The 13,923-nt window shown below is 36.8% G+C and overlaps 1 pseudogene; it reads right to left on the reverse strand.

Annotated features, from left to right (window-relative positions):
• Nucleotides 1-6,307: 6,307 nt before the first annotated feature.
• Nucleotides 6,308-8,025, reverse strand: LOC111153628 (annotated as a pseudogene).
• Between the last annotated feature and the right edge of the window lie 5,898 nt (nt 8,026-13,923).

Genomic DNA, 13,923 nt, shown 5'->3' on the forward strand with positions numbered 1-13,923 from the left:
TGCCAAGCAGGGAGCCCGATATGGGGCTGGATTTCAGAACCCTTGGGTCATGACTTGAGCTGAAGGCAGACACTTAAGGACTGAGCCACGCATAGGCCCCCTCCTTTGTAGACATTCTTATGTTTTCTTAGAGTAATCATTTATAGGATGTTCCCATTTTATACTCTTAAATCACTCTAGTAGTTCCCGTTATGGAAATTCAGAAATGAGATACAAACCACAAAAGGGCAGTGATAAGGAGGAAAGGTAAACTCCAAATATAGCTCTACTTTTTTTCTAAAGGAAATAACATTTGAGCTTATTTTAAGAGTATCATTGTGATCACAAGGTACTGATTTAAAATACCAGAGAAATATTCTAATTTATTTGGTCTTTCCAATCGGTTGGCACTAAATATTTAGAAAGTGATATTTCATCAGAATGATTTCCTTTTTGGCCCTAATATTTAATTCTTCGGTAAAGGCAACACAATACCTTGGCACCCTTTTTATGCAATTACAGGCCTGGGAGCTGGGAAGTGTTCTATAGTGTTCTCTTGATCAACACAGAACATGTTACAGAGAACAGTTATCGAGCAGTTACCACCAGACAGGTACTGTTTTTAGTTGCTTTCATATATTAATTCATCCTGTGAGGTATGCACTATTATTATTATTTTTAAAATTTTTATTTTTCAGTGTTCCAAGATTCATTGTTTATGCACCACACCCAGTGCTCCATGCAATATGTGCCCTCCATAATACCTACCACAAGGCTCGTCCAACCTCCCAAACCCCTCCCCTCCAAAACCCTCAGTTTGTTTCTCAGAGTCCATAGTCTTTCATGGTTTGTCTCCCCCTCTGATTTCCTTCAAGTCACTTCTTCTCTCCATCTCCCCGTGTCCTCTGTGTTATTCCTTATGCTCCACAAATAAGTGAAACCATATAATAACTGACTCTCTCTGCTTGACTTATTTCACTCAACATAATCTCTTCCAGTCCCGTCCATGTTGATACAAAAGTTGGGTATTCATCCTTTGTGATGGAGGCATAATACTCCATAGTATATATGAACCATATCTTCCTTATCCATTTGTCCATTGAAGGGCATCTTGGTTCTTTTCACAATTTGGCGACTGTGGCCATTGCTGCTATGAACATTGGGTTACAGATGGCCCTTCTTTTCACTACATCTGTATTTTCGGGGTAAATACCCAGTAGTAGGTATGCACTATTATTATCCCTCATTTTACAGATGAGGAAGCTGAGGCATAGAGAAGTAACTTGTTTAGAAGTACAGAAATTTTTTAAAGAAGCATAGAAATTAAGTGGTAGAATCGGGATTTGAACCTACCTAGTTCAGTCTGTTCATATGATATATGAGAAAACTAAAATCCATCAAAGGTCTTAATTACAAGAGGCAGAGTCCTACATTTTTGGCTTCTGGTAGTATATTAGCACTTTTTTATTTATTCAGGGTATGTGTTGCAAACTAGTAAACCATTGGAAATAGTCCTTTCCCATAGCCAGTGTTAGCTTTATTCAGTGGTTGTTCATAGCAAGAGAAATTTTCTTTTGAAAATTCTCTTTAATTCAGAATCAGAAAAAAATCTTAGATAAAACACACATACCCACACATAGCTACACACACACTTGGCAATGAACATTCTCAATCAAAGTGAGTCCCTTTGATCATTGTGGGATATAGAACAGGCCAGAAAATCTAACTACACCCATATAAGCAGTATAACAAAATGCAAGAATATACTGATTATTACTTGAGATTTGCTTTTAGAATTATTAAAATTTAACTTCAATACAAAACTATTTAATATCCAGTTTTTCTCTAGTTTTGATGTAAAAGTTTGAATCCCCAAGTTCTTGGCCTCGTTTTGGGAAGCAGTGGACCCATATGGGACTGCACATGTTAAGTTGCTATGGTTGTGATTTGCAAGGCTCATGAAGAAAGCTATTTCACTGTTTTCTGTGGGAATTACAGAAATAATTGTCACACTGGTTTTTGTATCTTTAAATTAGAAGTTCTTGGTGGTGGTGGGCTATTCTTTTAGCAGCATGTTTCTGCTTATTGAAAAGCTTTGCTGAACACAATATACCCACTTTGCTATGTAAATAAAGACATTCTTGTTGGAATAATGAAGTTCATGGGATGCCTCTTCTGGTAGGCCTATCTGTCAATCTGTGTTTAGTTGACTTTCCCAGCCCACCCATTCTAATTACTGCTTTTCAGTCTCCTAGAATGGGGATCTAAGAAGGGGATTTGTTACAATTGGGTTATTTAAATAGAATTTTCCAAATATACAGTATCTCCTCCTCAGATCACAAATTCACTCCCCCATTCCTTCCTACTTGCTTTAGATAATAGCTCGTGGCAGGCTGTTATTAAGAACTAAAGGGCAGGTTTCAAGCACCCTCAATTTATGAAATGGTGAGGGCCAGTCAGTAAACTGCATGTGTTTGGGGTTATTATACTTTATTTTAATTTCATTTTGACTGCCACTGAGTTTGAGTGTGAATTCTTTTTACGGAGATAACTTCATGAATGCTGAATGGCAGATATGCTGTCAGTCATCTGGCCATTTTGGGGACTAAAGTTTGGCTGACTTTTGACTAAATATGCGTCATATTCTAAATTTTTTTTATCATCCCGTAACTTCATATAGAATCTATTTTTTTGAAAAACATGTTAAAATGTTAAATTGAAAGTATGGAGGAAAATATTACCTTGAAATGTAGGAGAACTGTGACATTATTTGTGTTGTTTAGTAAGGCAGTAGATATCTTTGCAATATCCCTACCCTTGCCCTCTTGGCCAGTGACTCAGAGACAGCTTTTCAAAAGCTAAGAATATGGTCTATGTCACATTAGTGCAGAGATCTCTACGTATCTTCTTGGATATAAAAGCCTGCTGTCTCCTGTTGTGACTTATTTATAAAGGAAACACTGGAGGCAAAATTTCTTGCTTTGTAAAATGAATGGTTCTTTTTTATTTTCTCTTCTAAAGGGTTGCAAACTTTACATGGCTCATAATCCCTTTAAGCAGTCATCTTATCCTAATATTTTCCTTTCCCAATCTTCCTTTCTCTGCTGCCCTTCTTAAATCTATTACTGCCTGAATTTCTCATCACCCACTCATGTCAGTTCCTGGTAGACTGGCTTCCATTCCCATTCCCCTCTCCTGGGTCACTGATGGTCTCATTGGCAAATCCAGTGAATTTTTTTTTTTTTGTATTTATGTCTTTCTATTCATGTATTCATGTCTCCATTTTGTCTCCATCTCCAACAAATGATTGATGTTATTGATCATTTCCCCATGTGCTTCTTTGTAAGAACAACAATAGTAATAATGATTAATGAAATTATTGATGATAAATGTACAAATTATAAAATAGGTACTTTTAACAATACTTATTGCTATTTCAATTCTTAGGACTATAAAATTCTGGTTCTTCTATTTTCAAGTCAATTTTCTATATCTTCTTTAATGACTCTACTTTCTTCTGTAATCTACTCTCTGCAGGCATTTTCTAATTTACTTAATCTAGAAATTTGAAAGTGACCTTGTTTTCTTGCTCTCTTTCTTCCCCCTCATAATTCCTCAGTAAACAAATCTTTTGGATCTCCCTGTGCGGTATCTTTCAAACTCAGCCCTTCCTTCTCATTGCTACCCTCCAATCTAAGTGATCAGCAACTCATGTCTGGACTTCTGCCTCCCAGTACAGTCTACATATCACTGCTAAAGAAAATTCTCTATTCCACTAATATACACAGAAATAATCTGGACGTGAAGTAAAGCAGTGGTGGTAAGAATGAAGTAGAACAAGAGATATTTAGGATTCACAGGATTGGGTACTGGGGACATTGAGTTGGGATAGTGTTCTGGGCATCATGGTCTAGAGGACATTTGAAGTTATGGGAGAACATGAGATCACCCTAGAAAGAGAAAGCTTGGGACAGAATTTCACTACTGAAGGACAAAGCTGATCTTATTCTCCTAGTAGTGCAGTTAGGACCCTTTATTCAAACAAATTCTTAACTGGATGTCAGTATGTGAAGCACATAAAAACAAACCTCCTTATGCCAATGGCTAGTGTGCTTGACCTCCCCCTGTTCTTGCTCTGTCACTGGTTGGGGCTCCTGAAGCACCACAGGGAAACCATGTGGTATGGAAAGAATAGGGGTGAGCAAGGAGGGGAAAACATATTTATTGAGTATCTCTTTTGTCCTAGGCACTGTTCTAGGTACTTCTCATGTGAATGACTTATGATTATGATGATCCTGGGGAAGGTAAGTAGAATCAGTAACTACTCTTTTCTGAGCTATTAAAATTATCGCTAAGAAAACTCTTCCAAAAGCATTAAAAAAAAATCCTTCATTCTACTTGGAATGGGTCTATATGCTTTCCAAATCACATACAAACATGGATAGGTTAAACCTGTTATACAAAATTGGTTGCTAGAAGCTGTTCGACTCTAGAAATGTAATGTATTCACATTTCTTTTTCAGAAAATCTCTCCTGAAAATATAGACATTCCAGGTAACTATTGGTGATAACCCCTATGAATATTATTAGGATAATTAGGATTATTTTACCATATTCTTTTAGCACAACTGGCAAAGTCATCCTATACTCTCTCTTTTTTACTTTTAAGGGCCATAACTGATATATCACAAATGGCTCTTAGATGTGTGTTGTGTTTAATTTTAAAAGATTTTCTCTGCTTGATGTCTCTAGAAGTTTTTGAAAACAAATACTATAGAGAAATTTATTTGGCAGCTTTCACAAGTAAACTGTTATCATCTTGGTATATATTTAAAAAGTTTTTCTTAACTTTTGTCAGTGTATACTAGTAAAATTGTGTGTTATGTTCATAGTGGTACTGTAAGTTCCTTGGCTTTGTATTATTTTATTTCCATCAGAATGTTGTATCAAAGCTTTAAAATGAAATTTCTAAAAAGAATTAGAGTTTTACATGTGTTAAGTTTTAAATAAATTATGATTTAAAGTCCTCCCTTTATTATTTTTTAAAATATTTTATTTGTTTATTTGACAGAGATCACAAGTAGGCAGAGAGGCAGGCAGAGAGAGAGAGGGGGAAGCAAGCTCCCTGCCAAGCAGAGAGCCCGATGTGGGGCTCGATCCCAGGACCCTGGGATCACGACCTGAGCTGAAGGCAGAGGCTTTAACCCACTGAGCCACCCAGGCGCCCCTAAAGTCCTCCCTTTAAATGCATTAATTCACTTTGATTTTGTCTATTCTTTGTGAATACTTTATCAGACTTCTATAGATTTCCTTAAGGAAACTGTGTTTATAATTTTTAATAGAATAATATATTATGTGTTTTTAAGATCCTATAATATAAGTCATGAACCAATCTCTTTTGTATATATACTTCATGCTTAGAGACTATAAGCACGTAAGTTGATGTTCATGTACATACTTAAATATTTAGGTCTTAAGTTTCTAAATTAACATTTTAAAACAGGGCTTTCAGAATTTCCATATCTGAGGAAATGTCCCTTCTATTGTGATAAGCAACAAAAACTGTTTTCAAATTAATTTTTCAGGTGAAAATTTAATTTTTCACATTTTAATGGGTTGTTTTGGAAATAAAATCTTTCCCACAATAAGAAGCAAAAATTATAAGCCCACTAAGATATACTAAGGGCTTTAGGGCTATCTCATTAAAGCAGCCAATGACCTAAGGTTTGGCTTTTTTTGTTTTTGTTTTTGTTTTGTTTTGTTTTTTTTCTTTGTAAGATAGTTAATGGACTGCCATTGTTCTCTTCATTGCTGGGATTATTGTGACCTGGATTAGGAAGGCTTTTGTACTCTCACCCTTTAATTTAATTAGATAATGATTTTGTAGTCAGGAGTTCCCTGGAGATAACAAATTTATTGACACTGTAAATCAACCTCTGGATGCAATTTCATGTTGTTCATTTCATTGCTGGTGGACAGAGAGTCCACATGGAGTATGGGACAAAGGTTAATTCTGCCAACTATTAAGTCTTCAGTGATCTAGGCCTATCTTGAAACAAATGGTGGAAAGGTTGGGATAGGAGGCTAAATCCATGAAGTCCTGCAGAGATGTCCTACATTTCATACAATTAAATATGTTAAGATATTGGGTACTAGAATATTGCAATAAAGTAAGTCAGATGAATTTTTTGTTTTCCCAGTGCATAAATATGTTTACACAATTTTATGGTCTATTAAGTGTGTGGTAGCATTATGTTTTAGAAAAACAATGTACATACCTTAATTAAAAATACTTTATTGCTAAAAATGCTAACCATCATCTGAGCTTTCATTGAGTCATACAAAATCTTTTCACTGGTGAAGGGTCTTACTTCAATATTGATGGCTGCTGACTGATCAGGGTAGTGGCTGCTGAAGGTCGAGGTGACTGTGGCAATTTCTTAAAATAAGACAACAGTCAGTTTTGCCACATCAACTGACTCTTCCATGCATGAACAATTTCTTTGGAGCATGTGATACTATTTGATAGCATTTTATTCATAAGAGAACTTATTTCACAACTGGAGTTGATCTTTTCAAACTCTGCTACTGCTTTACCCACTAAATCAGTATAATATTTGAAATCTTTTGTTGTCATTTCAACAGTCTTCACAGCATCCTTACCAGGGGTAGATTCCATCTCAAGAACCACTCACTTTTCTCACTCAAAAGAAGCAAATCCTCATCTGTTAAAGTTTTATCATGAGACTATAATAATTCAGTCCCACTTTTAGGCTCCACTTTTAATTCTAGTTCTCTTTCTACTCCCACCACATCGGCATTTACTTCTTCTACTGAGTTCTTGAGCTCTTCAAAGTCATCCAGGGGGATTCAGGACCAGCTTCTATTGAACTACTGTTAATGTTGGTATTCTGACCTCTTTCTATGAATTGCAAGTGTTCATAATGGCATCTAGAATGGTGAATCCTTTCGAGGAGGTTTTTAATTTATATTGCTCAGATCCATCGGGAGAATCACTATCTATGGCAGCTATAGCTTTATGAAATGTATTTCTTAATTAATAGGATTTGAAAGTCAGAATTACTACTTGATCCATGGGTTGCAGAATGGATGTTGTGTTAGTAGGCATGAAAACAACATAATCTCATTGTCCATCTCCATTAGAGCTCTTGGTGCATTGTCAACAAGCAGTCGTATTTTTAAAGGAATCTTTACTTCTGAGCAGAAGGTCTCAACAATGGGCTTAAAATATTTAGTAAACCATGTTGTATATGGATGTGCTGTCATCTAAGATTCTTTCATTTATAGAGCATAAGCAGAGTAGATTTTGCATAATTCTTTGCATAATTTTCAAGAGCCCTAGGAATGGTAAATGAATATTAGCTTCAACTTAAAATCACCAGCTGCATTAGCTCCTAACAAGAAATTCAGACTGATCTTTGAAACTGAAGTTGGGCATTTATTTCTCTTCTCTAGCTATGAAAGTACAAGATGGCATCTTCTTTCTGGTAGAGGGCTATTTCATCTACATTGAAAATCTGTTGTTCATTGTAGCCACCTTCTTCAATTATCTTAGCTGGATCTTCCGGAGAACTTGCTGCAGCTTCTACATCAGCACTTGCTTCATGTACTTTTATGTGATGGACACAGCTTCTTTCCTTAAATTCCACAAATAAACCTCTGATAGCTTCCAGCTTTTCTTCTGAAGCTTCCTTACCTCTTTCAGCCCTCACAGAATTGAAGAGAGTTGGGGCCTTGGTCAGGATTAGGCTTTGGTTTAGAAAAATGTTGTGCCTGGTTTGATCTATCCAGACCACTCAGACTTTCTCCCTATCAGCAATAAGACTGTTTTTCTTTCTTGTCATTTGTATGTTCACTGGAGTAGCATTTTTTATTTCCTTCAACAACTTTTCCCTTGCACTCACAACTTGGCTAACATGTGTTGGCTTTTGATATGCCTTCCTCACTATGCTTAATCATTTCTAGCTTTTGATTGAAAATGAGAGATGTGTGACTCTTCCTTTCACTTGAATGCTTAGAGGTCATTGCAGAGTCATGGATTGGTCTAATTTCAGTATTGTTGTGTCTCAGGAAATAGGGAGGCTTGAGGAGAGGGAGAGAGATGAGGAGGAATGGTTGGTTGCTAGAGCAGTCAAAACATAAACAACATTTATCACTTAAGTTCACCATCTTACAAGGGTGTGGTTCATGGTGCCCCAAAACAACTACAATAGTAACATCAGAGATCACTGCACACAGATCACTGTAACAAATATAAGAACAATGAAAAAGATGGAAATGTTATGAGAATTACCAAAATGTGACACAGAGACATGAAGTGGGTGAATGTTATTAGAAAAATGGTGCCGATAGACTTGCTCAATGCAAAGTTACCACAAAACTTCAATTTGAAAAAATTGCAGTATCTGTGAAAGGCAATAAAACAAGGTATTCCTTTTTTTTTTTTTTTAAGATTTTATTTATTTGTTTGTCAGAGAGAGAGAGTATTAGAGAAAGCATAAGCAGTGGGAATGGCAGGCAGAGGGAGAAGCAGGCTCCCTGCTGAGCATGAAGCCGATGCAGAGCTTGATCCCATGACCCTGGGAACATGACCTGAGCTGAAGGCAGCTACTTAACCGACTGAGCCGCCCAGACATCCCTAAAACAAGGTATTTCTATATATAATTTAACTGACAGAAAGTCTCGTGTGCCAAAGTGAGGAGTGATAGGAGATGAGTTTAGAAGGCTAGGAAGGGGAAAAATCATAAAGGGCATTTCAGGCCACGTAAGTAATTTCGATTTTTTTTTTCTGACTTTAATGGAAAGCCAGTCTTTGCGAAGCCCACGTTGGCTATTACCTAGAAACTTTAACCAAAGAGGATTTATCTATTAAGAATGCATTCAGCTCTTAACCATAGGAAAAAACTGGGGTTTTTGCTGAAGGGGAGGTGGTGGGGGATGGGGTGACTGGGGGATGTACATTAAGGAGGGCATGTGATATAATGAGCATTGGGTGTTATACAAGACTGATGAATCACTGAAAGCTACTTCTGAAACTAATAATACACTACATGCTAATTGATTGAATTTAAATAAAACAAAAGTATTTAATAATTTATAGCTTTAGATGCTTAACTTAGAAAAGAGGATGGATAAAAGAAGTCAACTGTATGGTGACAATGGTAACTAGACTAACTCCGGTGATCACTTTGTATTGTATGCAATTGTAGAATTACTATGTTGTACACCTGAAACTAATACAACATTATATACCAACTTTACCTCACTATAAATCAAAATATCAATCATAGAATAAAATAAAATAAAATATATTTTTTTGTTTTTAAAGGTTTTATTTATTTATTTGAGAGAGAGATCACAAGTAGGCAGAGAGGCAGGCAGAGAGAGGGATGCAGGCTCCCCGCTGAGCAGAGAGCCCAATGCGGGGCTCGATCCCAGGACCCTGAGATCATGACCTGAGCCGAAGGCAGTGGCTTAACCCACTTGGCCACCCAGGCCCCCAAAATAAAATATTATTTTGATCCTAAGTAGTTTTAGAATAATATCAAAGAGTCTCTGCATGACATATTTTTTAAAAATAAATAATTTATTTTGTCGTCATTAAAAAAAGGAATGCATTCAGTTGAAAACAACAGAGAACCCTACAAACAGTGCCTAAGATAAACCAGGGTTTTATTTGATTCACAGGATAAGAATACTTACACTGTCAGTCCAAATCTGGCTCAGTGATATCAACAAGGATCTAGACTTCTTCCATTTTATTGTGCTCCATCCTTAACATGTGGCTTTTATATCTTGGTTGCAATATGGCTGCTTCATGCTTGGATATCATGACCACAGTCTTTGTAGGAAGAGGAAAGAAAGGGCTGAAAGTATGTGGTTATTAGTCTGCCCTTTCTGAAAGCTCTTCTGGAAATTCTACTCAGGATTATTCTGATTATTTCTCTTTGGCCAGAACTGGATCAAATGGTTACCTTTAAGTACGAAAGCAGCTCAGAAGACTAGTACTGAGCTTCCTACTCTGTGTCTCCCAACAAAATCAGGGCTCCATTGGTAAGAAAGAAGGCGGAATGGATGGGAATGGATGGGGGAATGGATGCTGCATAGACAACTAGTAGTGTCGACTACCATGGGGGTCATGTTTCAGGCTATTTTAGGAATCATGGAGAGATGATGGAACTTCAACTAGGGTAATAGAGACAGTGGTAATAAGAAGTTGTCAAATTTATGATATTAAAAGAAAAGAGTCAACAAGTTCTCAATAGTGGATTTGTTGTGAGATGACAGAGGTTAACAAATATTCAGGGGGTGGTGCCTGGGTGGCTCAGTGGGTTAAAGCCTCTGCCTTCGGCTCAGGTCATGATCCCAGGGTCCTGGGATCGAGCCTCACATTCGGCTCTCTGCTCAGCAGGGAGCCTGCTTCCCCCTCTCTCTCTGCCTGCCTCTCTGCCTATTTGTGATCTCTGTAAAATTAATAAAAAAAATCTTAAAAACAAAACAAAACAAAACAAATAGTCAGGGATGTTTTCCCCATTTTTGTCCTGCTTACCAGGTGAAAAATGGTATTATTTATGGTGATAGTGAAAATTTGGAGAGGAGCAGATTTGGAAGGAAAAGAAGTCTAGAATTCTAACTAAGTCACAAATATCACCATTGTTGATGTCAGAGGCAGGAGTGCTTTCACTGAGTAGTCAGTAGATCTGCTGTGGCAGATATTTAGAGATTAGGCTGGTGATGGACATAACTTGAAATTTTTGAGCTTGTTAGTACATCATCTCATACCAAACAGTAGCCAGATGTAGCAAGAGATCAGTTTGAAACTCTTGGGATCTTGAATCAAATGAATCCTCTGACGTCATTATGATTTTGGTGTAATTGGCCCATTTAAGTAAGAAATACCCTCTTAGGTATTATGCTAAGTGAAATAAGTCAATCAGAGAAAGACAATTATCATATGATCTCACTGATATGGGAAATTTGAGAAACAAGACAGAGGATCATAGGGGAAGGGAGGGAAAAATGAAACAAGATGAAACCAGAGAGGAAGACAAACCATAAGAGACTTTTTTTTTTTTTTAAAGATTTTATTAATCCATTTGACAGAGAGAAAGAGATCACAAGTAGGCAGAGAGGCAGGCAGAGAGAGGGGGGAAGCAGGCTCCCTGCTGAGCAAAGAGCCCGATGCGGGGCTCGATTCCAGGACCCTGAGATCATGACTTGAGCTGAAGGCAGAGGCTTAACCCACTGAGCCACCCAGGCACCCCACCATAAGAGACTCTTAATCTCAGGAAACAAACTGAAGGTTGCTGGAGTGGAGGGGGATGGGAGGAATGGGGTCGCTGGGTGATGGACACTGGGGAGGGTATGTGCTATGGTGAGTGCTCTGAATTGTGTAAGACTGATGAATCACAGACCCATACCCCTGAAACAAATAATACACGATATGTTAATAAAAAAAAAAAAGAAATACCCTCTTGGATTTGGGAACTGGGTGATTTTATCTTAATTAAGTAGGCAACTGCGCTTCTAAAGAAACACAGAACAAAAAACGGAGTATGGTAGGGGAATGTGCGTGGGTGTGATAGCTAAGGGAATGGGTATTTTCACTTTAAAGAACACTTAGGAGCAGATAATTAAAATGTGAAATACTGGAATGAAACTATGAAATTAATCCTGTTGGCTGTTGCTCCCATTATATTGTTATTACTATAACACAATGCTGTTAGGATTATTAACATATAATGGTTTATAAACATATAATGACTCTTTATCCCTGAGGCAAGTTAGAACTTCTTGGCTTACTTTTCAAAATCCTCCAGGATATGGCCCCATCTAACCATAGTTCTCACTTTGTGCTACTAGTGCCTGGAGAGTGGTTCTCCTGTTTCCCTTTTGTCCAGCCCCTGTAGATGTATCCATAAGTGGGATGAAGGCTATTCCACATATTATATAGACCTGATGTGGCCTATAGGTCTACCAGCAATTTCAGCACTATCATTGGATGGAGTTAAGATTACGTCTTATTGTGTGTATCAAATAACCAACCAACACTTTAAATATCTTACAATTTTATCTGTTATCAATAAAGCTGAAATTTAAAAAAGTGTTAAGTCCTATTGACTGCTAGACCTCCAGACCTGGGGCACCTAGACAAGCCCTCCAAACTTCCTTAATTATCCCTGGCACCAACAGCATTGTACCTTGGACTGGGTTTCTCTCTCCCATGCAGTACACCAGCCAATTATTTTGCATGATACCATTGTTTCCTTTTAGGACTGAGGATACTGCTCTGATCTACTCTTGTTACCTTCTAGGATTGTATTATTTAGTGTTAGGCTAAATAGTGTTAGGCTCTCCCTTCCTTATGGTAAATGGATAGGTCTCCCAGAACCACTCACAATTCCCATTGACTCTTGCAGAATTGCCAGAGACTCTTGTCACCATGTCTTGTCCTATGGATTAATTTTAGTTCTGAGGTCTGCCTGAACAATATGTAAATTTGTTTTGCTCTTGTAGTCTGTGTTGCAAACTCATTTTTAGGTTTTGTAGTATCCATTTTCTTCCACCTCCTATTCCAATCTGGCTGATCTTACCTGATATGATCATTCTCTCCTCTGTGATTTTTTTTTTTTTTTTTTTTGCTATTCACCTGATTTGGAAAGGGCTTTTTTCCCCCCCTCTATATTCAAGACCCTATATACCTGACAAGATCCAACTCAAGTTCTAGTTTTTAAACCTTTATCAATTTCTAGTTCCAATGTATTGCTCCTTCTATCCAGCCTCTTTTAATAGTTGAGCACTTTAATTATGGACCCATTTTTAAAACGTTTCATGAGTATACATGTATTTCTGTTACTTAATAATGAGCCCTTGTGGCCATAAAATAAAATGAATGTTTAAATGATTTGACTTGAGATAAAATTTCCCAAGTGAAGTTTTGGATTTTCTCTATCCAGACTGCATCTTACCCAATAGCTACTCTTTCCCTCTCTATCAGCTTATATCTCTGTTTAAAAAGGTGCTATTGTAATCTTTGTGATCTTTAGTTAGGTAATGGTTTCCTTAGATATGACATCAAAACACAAACAACAAAAGAAAAAATAAATCAACTGGAATGAGCAAAATTAAAAACCTGTGTGCTTCAAAGGACACCATCAAAAAGTGAGGCAATCCACAGAATGGGAGAATTTTTTTGCAAACCGTTCTGATAAGGACTTGTATCTAAAACACATAAAAGATGCTTACAGCCCAATAACAAAAAGACAAATAACACAACTGAAAAGATTTGACTAAATATGTCTCCAAAGAAGATACACAAATGGCATATGAAGAGATGCTCAACATCATTAGTCATCAAGGAAGCACAAATCAAAACCACAATAAGATATAACTTCACATCCACTTAGCCACTGAAATGTGTAATAAATCTGTAATATTTATTACATAAATGTGTAATAAATATGTTAAATATTTAAATAATAAAAAGAGATAATAACAAGTGTTGGCAAGAACGTGGAGAAGTTGGAAACTTTACACACTGTTACTGGAAATGTAATGCAGCGCAGCTGCTTTGAAAACAGTTTGGCAGTTTCTTGAATGTTTAAACGTAAATTTACCAGATGATCCAGAAATTCTATTCCTAGGTATATATCTATGAGAAATATTTTCATAGAAACAATTGTATGTGAATGTTCTTAGCAGCATTAATCACAATAGCCAAAAAGTGGAAACAGCCTCAGTGTCCATCAACTGATGAATGGACAAATAAAATGTGATATATGTGTATAATAGAATATCACTTGACAATAAGAATTGAGGTACTGATACATGCTAAAACATAGATTAACATTGAAAACACTATGCTAAGTGATGGAAGCCGAATGGACCAACTATTGTATGGTTCCATTTACATGAAATGTTTAG

This window comes from Enhydra lutris, unplaced genomic scaffold (assembly GCF_002288905.1).
Source record: "Enhydra lutris kenyoni isolate GAN:26980312 unplaced genomic scaffold, ASM228890v2 scaffoldscaffold3, whole genome shotgun sequence".
NCBI lineage: Eukaryota > Metazoa > Chordata > Mammalia > Carnivora > Mustelidae > Enhydra > Enhydra lutris.